Genomic DNA, 20310 nt, shown 5'->3' on the forward strand with positions numbered 1-20310 from the left:
CTTTAAAAATGTGTATTTCTTTATAGTTTTCAAGATGAGCACTCAGGAAACTAGTCTTCTATATGTGACTTTTTAAAATAGCCTATCTTAATATGAACACAATGCCCTTTAAAACCTTTTCTCTAAGCTCTTTAGTTCACAGTACTGAACTTCTCCCAATTTCTAGGTTTCCATTAAATAATTAATTTCCTTCACATATACTCACTTTATTGGAGAATTTGAGGCTGAATCACTCTAGTTTCCTCTCCAATAATTCAGTCAATAACTTTTAATTATGGTCATTTCACATGCACAAATCCAACCATGATTCACACAGAATTTAGAAAGCTACAAATATGAAGTACTGAGTCATTTCACAATAAAATTACCATTCATTCATTTACTCAACAAGTCTTTATTAAGTGCCCACTTGTGTCAGGGACTTTGATGGGCACAGGTGATATATGGGGAATAAGACAGGCACAATTCTAGTCTTTCTGGAGCTTGCTGTCTAGTATGGAAGACAGACATTACTTGTCACTCCAACAAATTATGGTGAGTGCTGTGCTAGGGCAAGTAAAAGGAATGCCCCAGGAGCATCTGGAAGCTAAAGAGTCATGGAGATCCTCCTGGAAGAAGTAGCATTAAGCCATGAATGAAGGAGAGAACAAAAAGACCCCAGGCAGGGTGTATGCCTCATACTGAGGGCCAGATTGCAGAGGGGCTGGTAAGCCCTGTAAGGACATTCGATTTTATCCTAAGGCAAATACCAGCCAATGAAAGATTATTCGTGTGTGTGTGTGTGTGTGTGTGTGTGTGTTTAGGGGTGGGGTGACCACGTTTAAATTTATATTTTAGAAAGATTAATCCAGCTGAAACTTGGGAGAAGGTCTGGAGGGAAGCCAGGTTGGAGACCAGTTTAAAGGGAGGTGCATGTGGCATTTGCTTGTATTAGGGCAGTAGACAGAATAATAAGTGAATGAATCTGAGAGATATTTAGGACATAGAATGGATGAGACTTGGTGAAAATTGGCTGTAAGAGATAAGAAAAAAGAGAAGAGTCCAGGATTACTGCCAGCTTTCTGGCTTGAGCAAATAGGTGAATAGTGCCATTTAATGAGAGAAGGAACACTAGAAAAGAAGTAGACTCTCCAAATGGCCAAGGACAATAAGTATTTTCACTTTTAATATGTTGAATTTGAGGTGTCTAAGATGTACACGTGAATATGTCTAGTAGGCAGTTGGATATATGAGCCAGGAACTCTGGAGAGAAGACTAAAAGAAATCTAAATCTTAGGAATCATCAGTCTGTTGAGAGTAAATTGGTATCTTAGGAGTGGTCGGTGTCTCATAGAGTATGAAGTAGGGAAAGAAGAATGGTGATGTGGATCCCTGAGGAACCATTATTTAAGGAATCATTTGAGAAGGTAGGAGTCAGCAGTGAGACTGGTCAGAGAGGCAGGAAGAAAACCAGGAAAGCTGGAGCCAGAGCCAATAAAAAGGAGCATCTCAAACAGGAGGGAGTGGACTGCAGTGTCAGATGTCCCTGAAAAGGGCTAATGTTTTCTTTTGAATTTAATAATATGTGACCTTGTCCAGTGCAGTTCCAGTAGAGAGACAGAACTAGATTTCAGGGAGTTCAAGAGTAAGAGGGAGATGAGGAAGTAGAGGCAGAGAGTGCAGAAAATAAGAATATTTGTTGTGAAACTGGGTTTAATGATGAGATGGGAGCTGGAGGGAGCTATATGGTTAATGGTGTTTTTGTTTGTGTGTTTGTTTTTTGGAAAAGGAATGGTTGAGAATGTTTAAATGCTCATGGATATCATCCCATAAGAAAGAAAGATTGAAGGAACAGGAAAATGGTAATCAATAGATTGATTAGTCATAAAGAAGGCAGGCAGAAATAATAAAAAAATCATTTGTAGTGTCCTTTTATGTGCGGAAACTGTTCTAAGAGCATTATGTCATTTAACTCTTACAGAACCTCTCTAAGATAGATGCCATTATTATCATCCCACTTTTCCAGGTGAGGAAACTGAGGCGCAGATGGGTTCTGTGAGTGATCAAGGCCGCATTGTAAGTTGTGGCACTAGGCTTCAAATCCAGGTGGTCCAACCTGAGACTTGCACCATTAACTACAATGCTATATTGTGGATCCACAGCCCAGCTGAAGACTTAAACAGGAGATATCCACCTTAGTTATTGGAAATGAAGTTGAGAAGTATAGGGCTGGCATGGATGAAGGTATCATCTTGGTTAGGAAGTTTAGGGAGCTCCATTCTAATGGATTCCATATTTTTTATGAAGTAGAAAGTTGGCTAGTTTGCTGAATGGGCACAAATGTAGAGGAATCAAATATATGAGGAGAGTGAAGAAATCTTGATATAATCATTATTGAAATTGGAAGAGTCCGACGACTAGGAAATATAGGTTTGAGGGGGCAGCATGGAGAACCCAGAGGAAGTTTGTAACTGTGACTTTATAGTTCTGTGATTTTCTCTGGCAGCACTTAGCAGCCTAGTTACAAACACAGAGGAAGCTGAGAGTTGGAGGGACCCAGAGTTAGAGTTTGAGTGGGGGTGGGGGTGGGATATGAGGGCAAAACAAAGGCAGAGGAGGTTTAGGAGGCTGGCAAGTGTTGGGCCATAGAAGCCAAGCTAGATAGGCATGGAAGTGAGGTCAGAAGGGGAGCTAATGGGTGGGTCAAAGAAGTCAAAGCACTGGTATATTGGAAGTAATTTCGTAAACAAGCTGAAATGATCGAAGGTTATTTTCAGAGGATAGAACATGTGATTGCATTATTTCACAGGCAGAAAAAAATCTGGATTAGTGATTGCAGTAGAGGAAAAGAAAAGGTTAATGGAGATGGGAACTCAATGAAAAGACAAGGCAGGATTCTGGACAGGTCACCTCTGTGACACAGTCATGCAGAAAAATGGCAGGACCTGGTGTGGAGAAGGTGGCTCACAGTGTGGTTGCTTGACTTGCGCCTCAAGGACTGTTAGCAGTTGGAGGAAGCTGTTGATGGCGGGCTCCTTGGGATGACAGTCAACACCCATTTTACATATGTGCATGGCCTTGATACACTGGCCTGTGAGCTCTTCAATTCTAAAATGAAAGGCAGAGTAGATTATCTCTAAAGATCCTTCTGATTTTAACTTCTGTGTTTTTAAGCAGAATTCCAAGTCTGTAGGGTAGAAAGAGCATCTTATTAAAAAGTTCTTCTTAACAAAGTGAAACTCAGAAATGACTCCTGTGAATCCACAGATCCTAGACTTAGAAACTGTTGATTTTACTCATACTTTGGTTAATACCTACTGCCTACCTCTAATTCTGGCTATTTGTTTTGTTCTGTTTTTTAACTATAGAGGTTTTGATGAAGTAACCTTAACAGTACAGCCACAGAAAGTTCTCTGTTGTAAACACATGGTTCCAGAAGGTCCCTGAACAACAGGTTCAGGCTCTTGAGTTGTTGAAGATCTGCCTTTGCTGAGCATCAAGGAGGACCACTAAGGGCTTGTCTTCATTGTACCTGCATCATATGCACAAGAGGCTTGTTTATCTTCAAAAAAGCATTAAGCAAATGATATTGACACCACAGCAGTCATTTTTGTGGTGGGTTTCTCATTCGGGTTAATATAGCAAACTTTCACTCTGAAAGTGTATTCCAAGTTGTTCCTTTTGTTTGAAATATGTACATTTTAAAGGTGGATTGAATATGGCCTTTACAGGACATGTGCCTGAAATAAATTAAACATGGCACCACCTGGAGACGGAGGGTTAGGAGGAGGTGATGTTTTGAAGTATGGGGCTGTTCCAGTTTGCCAATGCTGCCATTATGCAAAATACAAGAAATGGGTTGACTTTTATAAAGAGGGTTTATTTGGTTACAAATTTACAGTTCTGGAGCCATAAAAGTGTCCAAAGTGAGGTGTAAACAAGAGGATACCTTCACTGAAGAATGGCTGATGGCATCCGGGATGCCTCTCTCAGCTAGGCAGGCATGTGACTTTGTCTTTCAAAATGGCTTTCTCCAAAATGTCTCTGGGCTTGTCTGTCTTAGCTTTTCCGGAGCAAACTCTGCGTTAGCATCTCCAAACGTCTCCAAGCATCTCTAAGCATCAGCTCCCAAGCATCTCTCCAAAAGTCTCTCTCAGCTCCTCTGAGCTCCTTCTGTTTGTGAGCTCTTTTATAGGACTCCAGTGATTAAATTAAGACCCACCCTGAATGGGCGGGGCCCATGTCTCCATGGAAATAATTTAATCAAACTTTCGCACACAGTTGATTGAGTAACATCTTGGTGGAAACACTCAAAAGATTAATGTCTGTCCTCACAAGATTGCATTAAGGAACATGGCTTTTTGGGAACATAATATATCCAAACCGGCACATGCATTTTTCTAGTTTTGCATTAAGGAAAGGAGAGTTTAAGTGGAGCAGAAAATAAAGCCCTTGGTTTTAACACTTCTGGCTGGAGTTAAATGGAGAAGAGTCATGAAGGTTACTCTTCTTTCCAGATTTGTACAATTTATCTTCACTGTGCTTTGAATGCCCTTCCTGCATTTCTTCACTTGGTAACTTAAAACATCCTCTGAGATATCAACTCTTCAGTGTAGCCTTTCTTGATTTACTTCCCCACTCAGCCCCATCTAGATCAGGTGCCCTGCCTTTGTACACACATCACATCCTGTTTGTGTCTCTGTCATGTTGCTCACAATGAAGAATTTACTTGTCATTTATATCTGTCTCCCTGACACAATGGCTGGCCATAGTAGGCAATAAATTAATTTATAATGCAGTCATTTTGTTGTGGATTTACAATAAATTTGTTCTTTCTTTGCTCCTGTCATCATATCTGGCAACTTTTTGATGCCATGCTCTATATTAGGAACTGGGAAAGTAAGGATGCACAAGGCAGACAATGTCCCAGCCTTCATGAGATGTGTGTTCTAGTAGGGTAGACTGACGAAAAGCAAGTAAACATACCACAAATGAACAAATACACTGAAGTTATATTTAGTTTGTTATGAAGGGATCAAATAAGAGATAGAGACTGATGGGGAAACTACCTGAGTTAAGATGAGTAAGAAGTCCTTCTCAGTTGGTGGCAAGGGAGAGAAATAAGAAGCCGAATACTCAAGGCAGAGGAAACATCAGCATGAAGATTCTGGATCAAATGTGGGTGAAGCAAAGTGAGCTGGGGAAGACTGGAGAGTGGAAGGTGTGAGATTACCAAGAGGCTGTTGCCTCAGTTAAGAGTTCAGAAGAGAGGGCCTGGGAGTACAGTAAGAAGGCCATTGCAATAACATCATGAGTAAGAGAGCTATTGCTGTCTTGGGATAATATAATGGCAGTAAAGATGGAAGACTGTGGGTTTGCTATGTGTTTTGAAAATGAAAATTGATCATATTTGTTGATGATTTGGATGTGATAAGAGAAAGAAGGGAACCAAGGGTGTCTCTGACTTAAATAATGTATGCTATTTACTGATATAGGAGATTCAGAAGAAAGAGATGCAAATATGAATGAAAGTCAAGTCGCATCCGTATTTGAGATGTATGTGGAATTATCCTAGAAAAGGTTCAGTGTGGGAAGTTGGGTGTCAGTCTTGAGCTCGAAGGAGCTAAGAGCCTTCAGATATTAATTTTAGAGGTCTTGACATAAAAATTATGCTTTAATCTATGGGAATTGGTGAGATCATTTAGGGAAAGAATATGTAGAGAGATAGCCAAGCCTTTTGGAACTCTTAGGTTTGAGTCCTAGTACTAATTTAGGTAAAGAAGGAAGAACCATTAAAAAAATGAGCAGAAATAGCCTATAAGTGGATGGCTTTTGGAAGCAAAAAGAGAAGAGGGCTTCAAAGAAGAGGGAGTGCAGTTGTGTCCACTGAATTTAGCTTAACAAGGCGGTCACTGGGTGCTTTGGCAAGAATGGTTTCAGTGATTGGTAGTGAGCAGAGAAAGTAGGAAGTGAGGCAGTATATGTAAAGAACCTTTCAAGAATTTGGTTATAAAAAAGAGCAGAGAAGTGAACCAGTAGTTCAAAGAGATGTAGGCCAGTGAAGATTTGTTGTTCCATTTTTAACTGGAGATAGCAGATTATGTTTGTATGGCAATGAAGATAATCCAGGAGAGAGAGAGGTTAGAAGTTTTAGAGAGGAAATGGGTAATGTAAGACTGGAGTCCTCTGTAAGGTTAGAAAAGATGGAGTCCAGAACCTAAGGCTTTGATGAAAGGAATTTCCTGTGCCAGTTTGAAATTGTTATGGACCCCAGAAGAGCCATGATCTTTTAATCCAATCTTGTTGGGTGGAACCTTTTGATTGAGTGTTTCCATGGAGATGTGACTTGTGCAACTGTGGGTGAGAACTTTGATTAAATTATGTCCCTGGAGATGTGACTCTGTTCATTGGAGTCCTTTAAGAGAGCTCACGGAGAGGAGCTCAGAGCACCTGAGAGAGACATTTTGGAGAGAAGCTAAAATACGTAATCCAGAGTTTGCCCCCAGGAGAAGCCAAGAGCCAACACAGACTCAGACGCTTGGAGACACTGGGAGATGCAGACAGAAGGACATTTGGAGATGCTAAGCTAAGAGATGAAGCCGAGTTTGCCCAGAAGAAGCTAAGAGAAGACTCCCGGATGCTTAGAGAAAAACACCCCAGGAGAACCAAGCTGAGAACTGAGAGAAGCTAAGAGAGACAGAAACTCAGAGACATTTTGGAGAAAGCCATTTTGAAATGCAACCCGGGAGCAAAGGACCAGCAGACAATAGCCATGTGCCTACTCAGCTGACAGAGGTGTTCTGGACACCATTGACCTTTCTTTATTGAAGGTATCCTCTTGTTGATGCCCAATGTGGACACTTTTATGGCCTTATAACTGTAAATTTGTAACCTAATAAATCCCCCTTTTAAAAGCCAATTCATTTCTGGTGTTTTGCATAAAAGCAACTATAGCAAACCGAAACATTTTCCTTTCCCTGTTGAAACAGAGGGAGAAAGAATATGATGGGTACATATGAATAGGTGGGTGTATAGGTTGCTGGTTGCTGGTAAGATGTGGGGCTTTACATCTAATGGCTTCTGTTTTCTCACTGAGGAATGAGGTGAAATCATTAAGACAGAGTGAACAAATGATTGGTTCTATTCTGCTCCCAATGACAATACTTATTTGTCAGTACTCCTTGGATTTCTATTACCTTTTGGCATGGATGGACTCCAGTTCAGCTACGCCTTTTCTTGTCTGAAAGCAGTTTGTTGTGCGTGTCAATAGTTCTTTTTAATCAAATGCATCTCTTTGCATGTGTGTGTGTTGGGGGGGGGGTCAAATAAATGCCCCTGAATCATGCTTTTAGAGCAGGAGTTGGTCAGGATGGTTGACTTTGCAGTTTGGGAAGAACTGATTGCTGTAACCTTAGGGGAGCTTTTCAGAGGCTTTGGAGGAGATGGATGTATGAGAGAGAGAGAGAGAATTTGTACAACAGTGGTAGAAAGAAAGGAAGAATGGAGATGACTAATTAGAAAGTTTAACTTCTGCTTTGTGCTGTGCACCATATAACTCCCATTTTTATCTTCCACAAAATTTTTAATAAAATTTACAACATTGCTAGCCAAAGCTGATACTGGTGCTGTTAATGGGCTCAAGATAGTGTGGAATGAGAGCAGAGGCTACCCAAGGGGTCCCATGTACATTTGGGTTACATTAATTTTTTTTTATTATGAAATAAATTATATATACTGAAGAGTGATGTAATTCATACAAACAGCTTAAAAAGTATAATTACAACCATAAAGTAAACACTTAAGTTCTGACCAGGCAGCTTAAAATTAGAACACTGCCAGTTCGTTTGAAGCCTTTCTGATGAACCTCCTCCATTGCATCCCCTGCCAACTCCTAGAGGGTACCAATCATCCCCTTAGTTTTCTTTATAGTTTTATCATGTGTATAGCTATTTCTAAGCAATATGTTACCTAGTTTTGCTTAATTTTTTTATTTTTATTTTGAAATAAATTCAAAATTATAGGAACAGTTGCAAAAACAATACTAACCCCATACACAGAATTCCATCATACCCTGACCCCCCTCCCCTGATAGCCCAGTCCACCAACTATGACATGCTGTCACATCGCTATTTCTTTCCCTCCCTCCCTCCCTTTCTATCATCCATCATCTATTGCACTGTCTTCTGAATGTATGAGAACTAGCTGCACACTTCCTTGAACATGCACTATCATTCACATATACACTTCCCATGAACAAGAACATTCTTTTATGCAATCCCATTAAGCGCAGCTAAGAAGTACAAGAGATTCAACAATGACACAAAGCTTACATTCTATATTTCCTTTTCCTTATGTCTCAACTGTGTCGCTTTGAGCCTCCTGTCCTCCATCCTCCAGTCCCATCCAAGTTCATCCTTGGCATTCAATTGTCATCTATTTAGACTGTCTTATGCTCTTCCCCACCATCCATTACTAGAAATTTCCCTTCAACTCAGACAGCAACCCTACACTCATTTCTTAACTCCCCATTGCCCCTTCCCCCATTTCTCTTAACCCAAATTCTACTTTTCATCTCTATGGTTATATTCTCTGATAGTTTCTTTGTGTTTACTGTGGGGCTTAAAATTAACCTCTTAAATCCATAACCGCCTTGTTTTTCTTTGACACCACCTTCACTTCAATAGGACACATAAACTATGCTCCTATACTCCTCCATTCCCCCACCTTTATATAGTTATCTAAAATTACATATTTTACATTGAGTTCAAAACCACTAATTTGTCATTAGAGTTTGTGTATTTTATATCATGTAGGAAGTAAATAGTGGAGTTACATTTCAAAAATTATTGACTTCTATTTGTATTCCATTGTGGTTGGAGAATGTGCTTTGAGTATATTCAATTATTATTTTTTTTAATTTATTGAGGCTTGTTTTATATCCCAGCTTATGGTCCCTTCTGGAGAAAGATCCGTGATCACTGGAGAAAAATGAGTGTCCTGGTGATTTGGGATGTAAGGTACTATATATGTCTGTTAAAATTCTCTATATCTCTTTCTCCTTTCTTTGTTTCTCTGTTGGTAGGGATCCCTTTAGAATCTGAAGTAGGACAGGTCTTTTATTGGCAAAGTGTCTCAGAATTTGTTAGTCTGTGAAAAATTTAAGTTCTCCCTCAAATTTGAAGGAGAGTTTTGCTGGATAAAGTATTCTTGGTTGGAAATTTTTCTCTCTCAGAATTTTAAATATGTCATGGCACTGCCTTCTCGCCTCCATGGTGGCCGCTGAGTAGTCACAACTTAGTCTTATGTTGTTTCCTTTGTATGTGGTGAATTGCTTTTCTCTTGCTGCTTTCAGAACTTGCTCCTTGTCTTCAGTATTTGACAGTCTGATCAGAATATGTCATGGAGTGGGTTTATTTGGGTTTATTCTATTTGGAGTTCACTGGGCATTTATGCTTTGTGTATTTATATTGTGTAGAAGGTTTGGGAAGTTTTCCCCAACAATTTCTTTGAATGCTGTTTCTAGACCTTTACCCTTCTCTTCCCCTTCTGGGACACCAATGAGTCTTAAATTTGGACTTTTTATTTTATCTATCATATCCCTGAGATCCATTTCAATTTTTTCAGTTTTTTTCTTCATTCTTTCTTTTGTTCTTTCATTTTCTGTTCTGTGGACTTCTAGGACACTGAGACGTTGTTCAGCTTCCTCTAATCTTGTATTGTGAATATCCAGAGTCTTTTTAATTTGGCCAACAGTTTCTTTTATTTCCATAAGATCTTTTATTTTTTTATTTACTCTTGCAATGTCTTCTTTATGCTCTTCGAGGATCTTCTTTATGTCTCTTATATCCTGGGCCATGGTCTTCTTGATGTCCTTTAAATTCTTTGCCATGTTTTCGTTCCTCGATTGTAGTTCTTTGATTAATTGTGCCAGGTACTGTGTCTCTTCTGATGTCTTGATTTGTGTGTTTGGAGTTGGATTCTCCATATCGTGTGGTTTTATCATATGCATTAATATTTTCTGTTGTTTTTGGCCTCTTGGCATTTGCTTTGCTTGATAGGGTTCTTTCAAGTTGTAAAAAAAAAAGATACCAATCTAATTTTTCAGAAACACAGTTTGGTGATGTACACTTTCTCTAACCAACCAGCAGATGGCATCTGTGAGTCACCTATACCCCTCAAGTCAGTTCTCAACCTTGTCCCTGCAGTGTGTGGGGAAATGATTCTGTGGCGTTCAGTTGGAGAAGTCAGTTTGGGTGTGTTGCTGGAGCCGTCCACCCTGAATATGGGGCGTGTATACGGGTGGCCAGGGAGGAAGGGCAGCTTTAATATTCAAATCCCCCAGGTTCCCGGAGATTCAAGGCCGCTGCAAGAGTCTAAGCCTTCATTTCATTTCAGCCCCAGCCCCTCTCTCTCGATGTCTCACAAACCACTGGACTTGGCATAGTGTCCCTGGGTTGTCTGAGCGGGCCCCCTCTCCCAGCCGTGATCCTCCAGGGCCTCTGCTGAGGGAATGCTGTGCTACGTCACCAGTGCGCACCATCCCTCAAGGGAAGCCCCGGGCCGCTGGGCCGTGCAGGGGCGCTTTCAGCCTGATGCAAAGATGGCTGAACGGGGCATCTCAACACCCCTCTCCTCACACAGTTCCTCCTTCCCAGCTCCGGGACAACTGGCGGGGCTTTGGGCTGTGGGCGCAGCCCCGGGCAGAAGTTTATCCAGCCCTCTGGGGAGCCAGCTGCAAGCCGTGGGGTTTCTTTCTGGTTCCGGCTCTTCCCTCCGTTCCCCCAGCCCTGAGGGTATCTGTAGCGGTCTATCTTCCAGGCCAGACACCGAGAGGCCGGCCCAGCCCCCTCTTGCTGTGTTTTACTGTGTGGCTCCCACTGTCACAACTACAGCTGCTCCTGGGTTTTTCCCTTTTTTTTTTTTTTTTTTTTGAAAGAGCCAGTCGGTCTTCAAACGCCAAACCCTGGCTTCCCCAGGCCGCTGCGCGGCTGTGGGTCTTCCAGCCAGCTTACTCACTTGTTTCAGAATGCAGACTCCCGGTTTCACCAAGTATATGGCCCCTGTGGAACTAGCAGACCTCGTCCAGCTGGCTCATCACTGTAACCAGTATTCTGGGTCACTTTCTGGTTTTTATCTAGTGTTTTTCACGGAGGTGTTTTTTTTTTGCCATCTCACCTAGCCGCCATCTTAGTTTCTCCCATAATTGTGTTTTCCAGTTTCTTTTTGAAACTGTTTTTCCTATAGTCCTGTATCTTCTACTTTAGTAAACTGGGAAGAAAACGTCAAAGATTACAAAGGTTGCAGAGGGTGGCAATAGACTGGGGACCAGAAGTTTTCAATCATCTAGAATAGGGTTGGTAAACTTTTTCTGCAAAGATGTTTTGTTTTACAATCCTTTAAAAATGTAAAGATGATTCTTAATTTAAGATCCTTACAAAAATAGGCAGCAGTCTGGATTTGACCCATAATATTCCAACTTCAGTTCTCTAAGTTCAACCTGAATTGCAGAGCAACAAAATATCATAGAAAGACTTTAAGAAACTTAAAATTGTAAGTTGTGAGAGGAAGTGGTGAGCAGTAACATCAGGATCAAGCATGAGTAAGAAAGATTTCTTGGAAAACAGAATGAGCCAAGGAGAGGAAAGGAGGGAGAGAAATTATGAGACATTTAAAGGAATTAGGGATGTGGGAAAGAGGCAGGGATGTGAGATGAGGACCGAACAGGGATATCTTGAACAAAGTGGAGAATCTGGGAAAATGGACCCAGTGAGGTAGATTTTCTTCTAAGGATGATTTAGAGCCTAATACACACCAACTCTTCTGTGTAGCAGACTGGATTTGCATGGGACTTTGAGAAGGAATTCACTTCCAACTGTGGTTTATAACTTGAGACCTGTTTTAACTGTATGTGGCAGGTCATAGAACTTCGCTTGTTTTCCTAACACCTGCCGACACTGTGGTTTAGTATTTGTTCAAACAGCTTACATGACTGAAGAAAAAGAAAGATAGAAAAAAGAAAAGAGAGGGTGAAAAGAGTGAAACACTGCCCTGTGGTGCACATTGGCAGGGTGGATGGGAAGAAAGCAATGTTTGTGGGAAACTTTTTGTGGATTGAGATGCACATGCGGTAATTTCAGGCATATAGCTTTAATTAAAATATGAATCATTTTTTTTGCCCCCAGATAATTGACCATCAGAAAATATTCAAAGTGGAGAAAGAGAAAAATCACAAAATAGACTGAGAGGTAATAGATGCCAAAGAGAAAGGAAGGAAATGAACATTAAATATGAGACCAGGATTGAAGACAGGTTAACTGGCTATTTTTTCCTGGAAGATAATTTAAAAGACAGAAACTTCTAAATACCCTGGAAACATTGGACAAGGGCCCATTTTTCCCAGATTAATGAAAGAACACTGAATTTCAGGAGTCAAAATATCTTGGCATTTGTCTTGAGTCTACCCCTTATTAACCTTGTGACTTCAGGGAAGTCATTTAGCTTATCTGTGTCTCGGTTTCCTCATTAGTAAAATGAAGATAATATATTTTTCCTATTTCATGTTGTTTTGATTTATAAATGGATGTTAAAGGACTTTGTAAGCTTTAAAGAACTACAGTAATCTCAGAGACCTTAATAGTTTTAGTATTTTATAGGTTATTTATATACTATGATTTGAGGAATTTCTAAAGGATTAGATATCTGCCAAATTTCTCCTAAATTGGCCTGTGATAAAATGATTAAATCATTTTCATGGGGTCCAAAGTTTCTACAGTCCTTGGATTAAAGAAATAAAGAGGATATTATTAAACAAATGTTATCCAAGTTGGGGCTTGATTCATCTGTGAACAGCTTAGCTTTTGATTAGCTCTAATCACTTAGCAATATCTTGAGAGAAAAGAAGAGAATTGCCACTAAATAAAGAGGTCCAGAGAGCTAGGGGTCACCATAACAGTACCAAATACTTGTCAGGAGGACAGCAGTAGAGGGGAGGAGGGCATAAAGAGAGGAGAAGCCTATTGAAATAACTTCACAATTTGAGCTTAAGCTGTTTTTTTCTACCTGGATGAAAGATTTTTGAGATGGCTGCCTGTCATCTGTTTTCCTTTAAATTCTTTGCCAGTGCCATTTTTCCCTAAACAAGTGGTTTCTTTAAAAAATTCAATTTTATTGAGATATATCCACATACCATAAAATCATCCAAAGTGTACAATCAATTGTTCACAGTACCATCATATATTCATCACCCCAGTCTATTTTTTGAACATTTTCTTTGTACCAGAAAAAGTAAAAATGAGAATAAAAAATAAAAGTAAAAAAGAACACCCAAATCATCCCCTCCACCCTATTTTCATTTAGTTTTTTGTCCCCATTTTTCTTCTCATCCATCCATACACTGGATAAAGGGAATGCAATCCACAAGGCTTTCACAATCACACTGTCACCCCTTGTAAGCTACATTGCTATACAATCGTCTTCAAGAGTCAAGGCTACTGGGTTGAAGTTTGATAGTTTCAGGTATTTACTTCTAGCTATTCCAATACATTAAAACCTAAAAAGGGTTATTTATATAGTGCATAAGAATGCTCACCAGAGTAACCTCTTGACTCCACTTGGAATCTTTCAGCCACTGAAACTATTTCTCTAAACGAGTGGCTTTTAAGACAGAATCCTGACTAAGTCCCTCGGAGCTGCTGTGGCATAGACACCTAGCTTCCCACTGAAAGTTCATGCCTTCCTTCCAGGGACTGCATTTTCCAGACTCCCATATAGATAGGACTGGGTGATTATTTCTCACCAGTGGCACATGAATGGGTGTGATGTGTGTCTCTGACAGGCTGAGGTAATTAAAAAGCAAATGTACTTTTTCCACTCCCTTTTTGCTTGTCTGCTTGCTGGGTATTGATCCACTGACAATGCTGGAAACTAACTCTTGAAGATGGCACAGCCACAGTGATGTAAGCAAACTGGACCTCTGAGTCACTGTTTAAGAGGAGAGCTGCCCCAACCAGGAACACTTATATCAGACTGAAATGTGAGCAAAAATTTGGTTTTTGGTGTTAAGCCACTAGGATTTTGGGGTTTTCTTTTGCAGCAGCTAGTGTTACTTGAACTAATACATCTACTGAAATCAGATGATTCTGTTCTTTGCAAATTGGGATTTGCTGAAGGCAGATGAATGATGAAATCAACAAAGAGCAAAGAGAGGGGAAGAGTAATGATTATTTCTTTCATTCATCTATCCATCCATCTCTCCATCCATCCATTCTTTTCTCTGCTTGACTTGACTGCATGGTAGTAGCCCAGAAGCTGGGTGGGAGTTAGTGACAGCTCTTTGTATGCACTTGGCTTAAACTCTTGTGTTGGAGATGAAAAACGTATAAACAGTAAAAGCCAGAGTTTTCAACAACATGATTTTAAATTGAGTGCTGAGTGAAAAAGTGGTTTTTCACCACTTTACATACATTGAATTTGTTTCCTTTTCATTTTTTACTTTCCAGTTGGCAGAGTGCCCTTGAAATGCAGGATTTGTCATTATCTGGTTTCTAACATCAGCACAGGAAGGTAAGAGAATTGTTTCTGCCAAAAACCAAGATGTGTGCTTGGAGTCCAGGTTTAGATACTAGAGTATGAGAGAAAACTGGAGCCCAGGTATCTAAGTAGGTAAAGTTACACATGCAAAGTAAGCAAGACCTAGAAAAAACAAACAAATAAAAATAGGGCACTTATAAAATCTCACCAAGCTGGTCTCTGAGATCTCATAATTTTCCCACTTATATAGGTTATGCTCACAGGTACTTACAATATGATCACAGCAAGTTTACATTTAAAACAGTTGTCACAGTGTGGTATTTGAATAGCAATATGGGGTTAGACTAGGTCTCAAAATCAGAGTCTAAATAAAAAATTTACCCTATAGTCACTATAGGATTAAGTGGTTTAACTGAAACAGAAAACGTGGTTTGAGGGCTCTCTCAATAAGTCTCTATCACTATTTTGTTCAGGCAACTGAAAATCTCACTTGCATTAAGTCTTTCTTTAACTTTCATAGTCAAATACCTGACTCTTGGAGGAAGAGCTTTCTATGGTATGCCGGATTCTGTACGATCCTCTCTGGGTTTGAATCCTTACTCTGCCACTTATCTTTCTGTATGACTTTGGGTAAGTTACAAAACCTCTCTCTCCCTCAGATTCCTTGTTGGTAAAAAGGGAATAATCATAGGGCCTACCACAGAGTTGTCTGGTGGGGAGGGGGAGAAGTTACATTTGCTAATAGAAATGCCTCATTAGAACAATAACTACTATGTAAGAATTTTCTGTTGTGAGGTAAATGCATTTCCTCTTGTTTGAACTTCTGTTGAGAGGAATGCAGTTGACCTCCTTGGACATTATAAGGCCCTGACACAGGTTCCTTCAGGCTTTTCCAAACCATATTCGTAGCACTGGATACCATAACCAGCATGTCCTTTATGAAGGCCACACCAGAATCCTGGCCTTTTATCTTTAACTGTATCCCTTTCCCTTACCTTCTCTCCCCAGAGTCTTTCTGTCTTCCCTGCAATCATGTCCTCACCTCAGTAGCAGTTTTTCACTTGATAACCCAGTCTTCTACATCTAGTTCAAGAGATATACAGAAGAGGGTTTATTTTATTTTATATTTTATTGATGTAGAGATGTTAAGAACCTAAAGTTTTTCATAGTCATTTCTGGGAGAAGAAAGGCATTTTAATTTAGGAGTAAAAGAACAATAGCTGTGAGAATAACATAGGTAATCACAAAAGTGGGGATTGGTGACAGAATAAGCTACCCTAGGATCCATCATGTTGGCCCTAACAGGTCACTCAACAGGTGGTTCCCCAGAAGGAAACTGGGTTTGGGGGGGGGCGGGATGTAGACAGAGGAGGATCTACAACAAAATCGGGCAACTTTACTTTGTATTGGATTTAGCTGTCATAATTGCACATATTTTGTATTCCCAAGTAGAAACTGTAGCAAATTAACTGAATTTCATAGCAAATAGATTAAGATAAACACAGCAAGAAGAATTATTTCAAGAGTCTTCTGCACACAGAATTCTGTGTATCTTTTGGTGACATATTTTCTAATGACAAAAATAACTCAAGGAAATCTTTAAGTTCAATCAGTAGTTTAATCGTCAGTATTCTAATTTTGAAATATTTTATTTATATTGTAGAATAAAGCAAATAAGTAAAAATGTTAATACTATTAGGAACCAAGATTTTTGGTTAAAGGGGAAAAAGCCCTGTATTGAAAAATCTTAGTTGGAAGTATCAACATGAGTGCAAGATTTTATACACACACACGAACATAACACACACATACATAAGATTGTATATAAATCTGTATATGATATATTGTGCTACATACAGTATAATCAGTATAATTATACACTCTATCTAATTTGCATATAATATAAACGTCTATATTATATATATATATTTATATAGAAAGAGAGACAGCTTGACAGAGAGACAAATAGAGACAGAGAGAGTATAAGAAAGCACTCTGTTCAATGAAAGCCTAGAAACCATTATGCTCCAGAAAGTAGGAAACACTTCTGGCATTCAGATCTTATTTTGTAGATACCGTTCTTACTAAAAGGAATCAGAACTCCTTGGATAAATGGATAATTCTAGATTTGGGGCAGGGAAAATTCAAGGTGAGCTTAAACTATTTTCTTGTACCAGAATGCAAGGAAATGCTAAAGACTAATTGGTGAGCATCTTCTCAGAGGGATCTAACTTGAAGGGACTCCCAATGGCCAAATTTTGGACAATGTCAGGCACAAAAAGAATGATGTCTGCCTTTAATCATATCAATAAAAATATCTCTGGGTCCAAAATGATACTAAAAATAAAAAGACAAAAAAAAAAGGAAAAAAAATTTATTTGCTACAATGAAGATTACAAGTCCACCAATTCCTCATTCTGATAATTGATAATTAAAAGGAAATAATCAAGCTTTGCTCTCTTTGTTTCAGTCAGGATAGGCAGGTTATGCTGCAGTAACAACCTACCTCGAAATCTTAGTGGCTTAAAACAAGAGAATTTATTTCTACTTTTACTACCTATCTTGGGTTGGCAGGTGTTTTGATCCACATTGTCCTCACTTAGGGATGCAGAGTGACGGAGATTGTGTCATTTAGAATGCTGATGGTCCCTGTGGCAGTGGAAAGTGTTCGAAAACACACCATATGTCTGCACATATTTCATTGGCCCAAGCAAGTTACATGGCCATGCCCATATTTAGAAGGGTAGAAAAGTTCATTCTACTGTGGCAGGTTGTATGGTTTTCTTAGGAAATAATTTTCTGTCTTCTCATTCCCCAGGGATAGAGTACACTTCCTCCTTCCACTGACTTTGGGACTTGCTTTGTCCAACACACTGTGGGTGGAATTGACAGTGTGCTGGCCCCAAGCAGAGGCTTTAAGAGGCAGCTCATGCTTTCACTCTTTTTTGCACTTAATGATCCAGCAGCAGAAGAGCAGATCCCCAGTAGCCACTGCTCTTTTCTTTAGAGTTTCAGTCTGAGAGACGTGGTATTGATCCAGAACTTGGAGCAAAGCTCAGCCAATCTACAGCTAAGCCAAATCACAGAACTGTGAGCCAGAAATGTTTGTTGTTATAAGTCACTAAGATTTTGGATTATTTGTTATTGAAATAAAAGCTGTCTAATGCACCCATTCTGTATACAGAGGGAAGAAAAATAAAGAATATTGGTGACTAGCTCCAAAGACTACCGAATTGCTTTTAGAGAAAGAACTTTTCTGAGGATTTCAGAAGATTGCCAGTTAATAAATGTAGAAGAAATGATAGCATCAGAATTCACCATCTTGCCGCCCTGAAATACAGGCCTACCTCAGAGATATTGTGGGCTCAGTTTCAGACTGCCACACTAAAGCAAATATCACAATAAAGTGAGTCACTTTAAATTTAGTGGTTTCCCTGTGCATATGAAAATTATGTTTGCACTATACTGTAGTCTTTTAAGTGTGCAATAGCATTATATCTAAAAGAACAGTGTACATATTTTAATTAAACAAAACTTTATTGTTATAAAATGCCTAACCATCATCTGAGCCTTCAGCAAGTCATAATCTTTTTGCCAGTGGAGGGTCTTGCCTCGATGTTGATGGCTGCTGACTGATCAGGTGGTGGTTGCTGAAAGTTGGGGTGGCTGTGGCAATTTCTTAAAATAAGACAACAATATGAAGTTTGCTGCATCGATTGACTCTTCTTTTCAAAAAAGATTTCTCTATAGCATGTGAATGCTGTTTGATAGCATTCTTTTTTTATTTTATTGAGATTGTTCACATACCATACAATTATCCAAAGATTCAAAGTGTGCAATCAGTTGCCCACGGTACCATCATACAGCTGTGCATCCATCACCACAATTAATTTTTTTTCCAATTTTTAGAACATTTTCATTACTCCAGAAAAGAAAGAAAGACAAAAAAGAGAACTCAATTCCTCCCCTCTCCCTACCACCCCCCTCTATTATTGACTCATAGTATTGGTATAATACATTTGTTACTGTTGATAAAAGAATGTCAAAATACTGTTAACTGTAGTACATAGTTTGCAATAGGTATATATTTTTTTCCTATATACTTGTTTGATAGCATTTTAACCACAGAACTTCTTTCAAAATTGGAGTCAATCTTAAACTCTGTTGCTGCCTTATCAACTAAGTTTATGTAATATTCTAAATCCTTTGTTGTCCTTTCAATAATGTTTACAATATCTTCCCTGGGAGTAGATTCTATTTCAAGAAACCACTTCTTTTCTCATCCAAAAGAAGCAATTCATCCATTGAAGTTTTATCATGATTACAGGAATTCAGTCACTTCTTCAGTCTCTACTTCTAATTCTGTTTCTCTTGCCATTTCTAACACATGTGCAGTTACTTCTTCCACTGAAATCTTGAACTCCTCAAAGTCGTGCATAAGGGTTGGAATCAACTTCTCCCAAACCCATCTTAATGTCAATATTTTGAACTCCTCCCATGAATCACAGATGTTCTTCATGGCATCTAAAATGGTGAATCCTTTCCAGAAAGTTTTCAATTTACTTTGCCAAGATCCATCTGAGGAATCACTATCTATGGCAGCTATAGTCTTACAAAATGTATTTCTTAATAAGACTTGAAAGTCAAAATTACTCCTTCATCCATTGACTGCAGAATGAGTATTGTGTTAGCAGGCATGAAAACAACATTGATCTCATTGCACATCTCCATCAGAGCTCTTGGGTGACCAGGTGCATTGTCAAAGAGCAGTAATATTTTGAAAGGAATCTTCTTTTTCTGAGCAATAGGGGTCAACAGTGGGCTTAAACTATTCAGTAGGCCATGTTGTAAACAATTGTGCTGTCATCCAGTCATTATTGTTCCGTTTGTAGAGCAGAGTAGATTTAGCATACTTCTTAAGGGCTCCAGGATTTTTGGAATGGTAAGTGGGCATTGGCTTTAACTTAAAGACACCAGCTGCATTAGCTTCTAATAAGAGAGTCAGCCTGTCCTCTGAAGCTTTGAAGCCAGGCATTGACTTCTCTTCTCCAGCTGTGAAAGTCCTAGATGGCATCTTCTTCCATTAGAAGACTGTTTTGTCTGCATTGAAAATCTCTTGTTTAGTATAGCTACCTTCAATTTTCTAAGCTAGATCTTCTGAATAACTTGCTGAAGGTTCTACGTCAGCACTTGTTGCTTCACCTAGCCCTTTTATGTTGTGGAGACAGCTTCTTTCCTTAAACCTCATGAACCAATCTCTGCTAGTTCCAAACTTTTCTTCTGCAGCTTCTTCACATCTCTCAGCTCTCACAGACTTGAAGAAAATAAGGTCCTTGCTCTGGATTAGGCTTTGATTTAAGGGAATGTTGTAGCTGGTTTGATCTTGTATCCAGACCTCTAAAACTTTCTCCACATGAGCAATAAAGCTGTTTCACTTTCTTATCATTCATGTGTTCACTGGGGTAGCACTTTTAATTTCCTTTAAGAACATTTCCTTTGTTTTCACAACTTGGCTAACTTTTCTGTTCAAGAGGCCTAGCTTTCAGCCTAGCTCTGCTTTTGACATGCCTTCTTCACTAAGTGTAATCATTTCTAACTTTTGATTTAAAGAGAGAGATGTGCAACTCTTTCTTTCACTTGAACACTTAGAGGCCATTGTAGGATTATTAACTGGCCTAACTTCAATATTGTTGTGTCCCAGGGAATAGGGAAGCCTGAGGACAGGGAGAGGGACAGGAGAACAGCCAGTCAGGGGGCAGTCAGAACATACACAATATCTATCAATTAAGCTCACTGTCTTAT

At 39.3% G+C, this 20310-nt stretch overlaps 1 protein-coding gene across 4 annotated transcripts in view; it reads left to right on the forward strand.

Moving 5' to 3' along the window:
• AIM2 (absent in melanoma 2) overlaps positions 1-20310 on the forward strand; it is a 154907-nt gene that overhangs the window by 47621 nt on the left and 86976 nt on the right. The window contains exon 2 of one of the 4 annotated variants that reach the window (XM_037825627.1): positions 14478-14541. The exons of the other annotated variants lie outside the window; for them this stretch is intronic. The gene's annotated coding sequence lies outside the window, so the exon portion shown is untranslated. The remainder of the gene's footprint in view (positions 1-14477; positions 14542-20310) is intronic. 4 annotated transcript variants of the gene reach the window in all.

The sequence above is a fragment of the Choloepus didactylus genome, chromosome 2 (assembly GCF_015220235.1).
Source record: "Choloepus didactylus isolate mChoDid1 chromosome 2, mChoDid1.pri, whole genome shotgun sequence".
Lineage (NCBI taxonomy): Eukaryota > Metazoa > Chordata > Mammalia > Pilosa > Megalonychidae > Choloepus > Choloepus didactylus.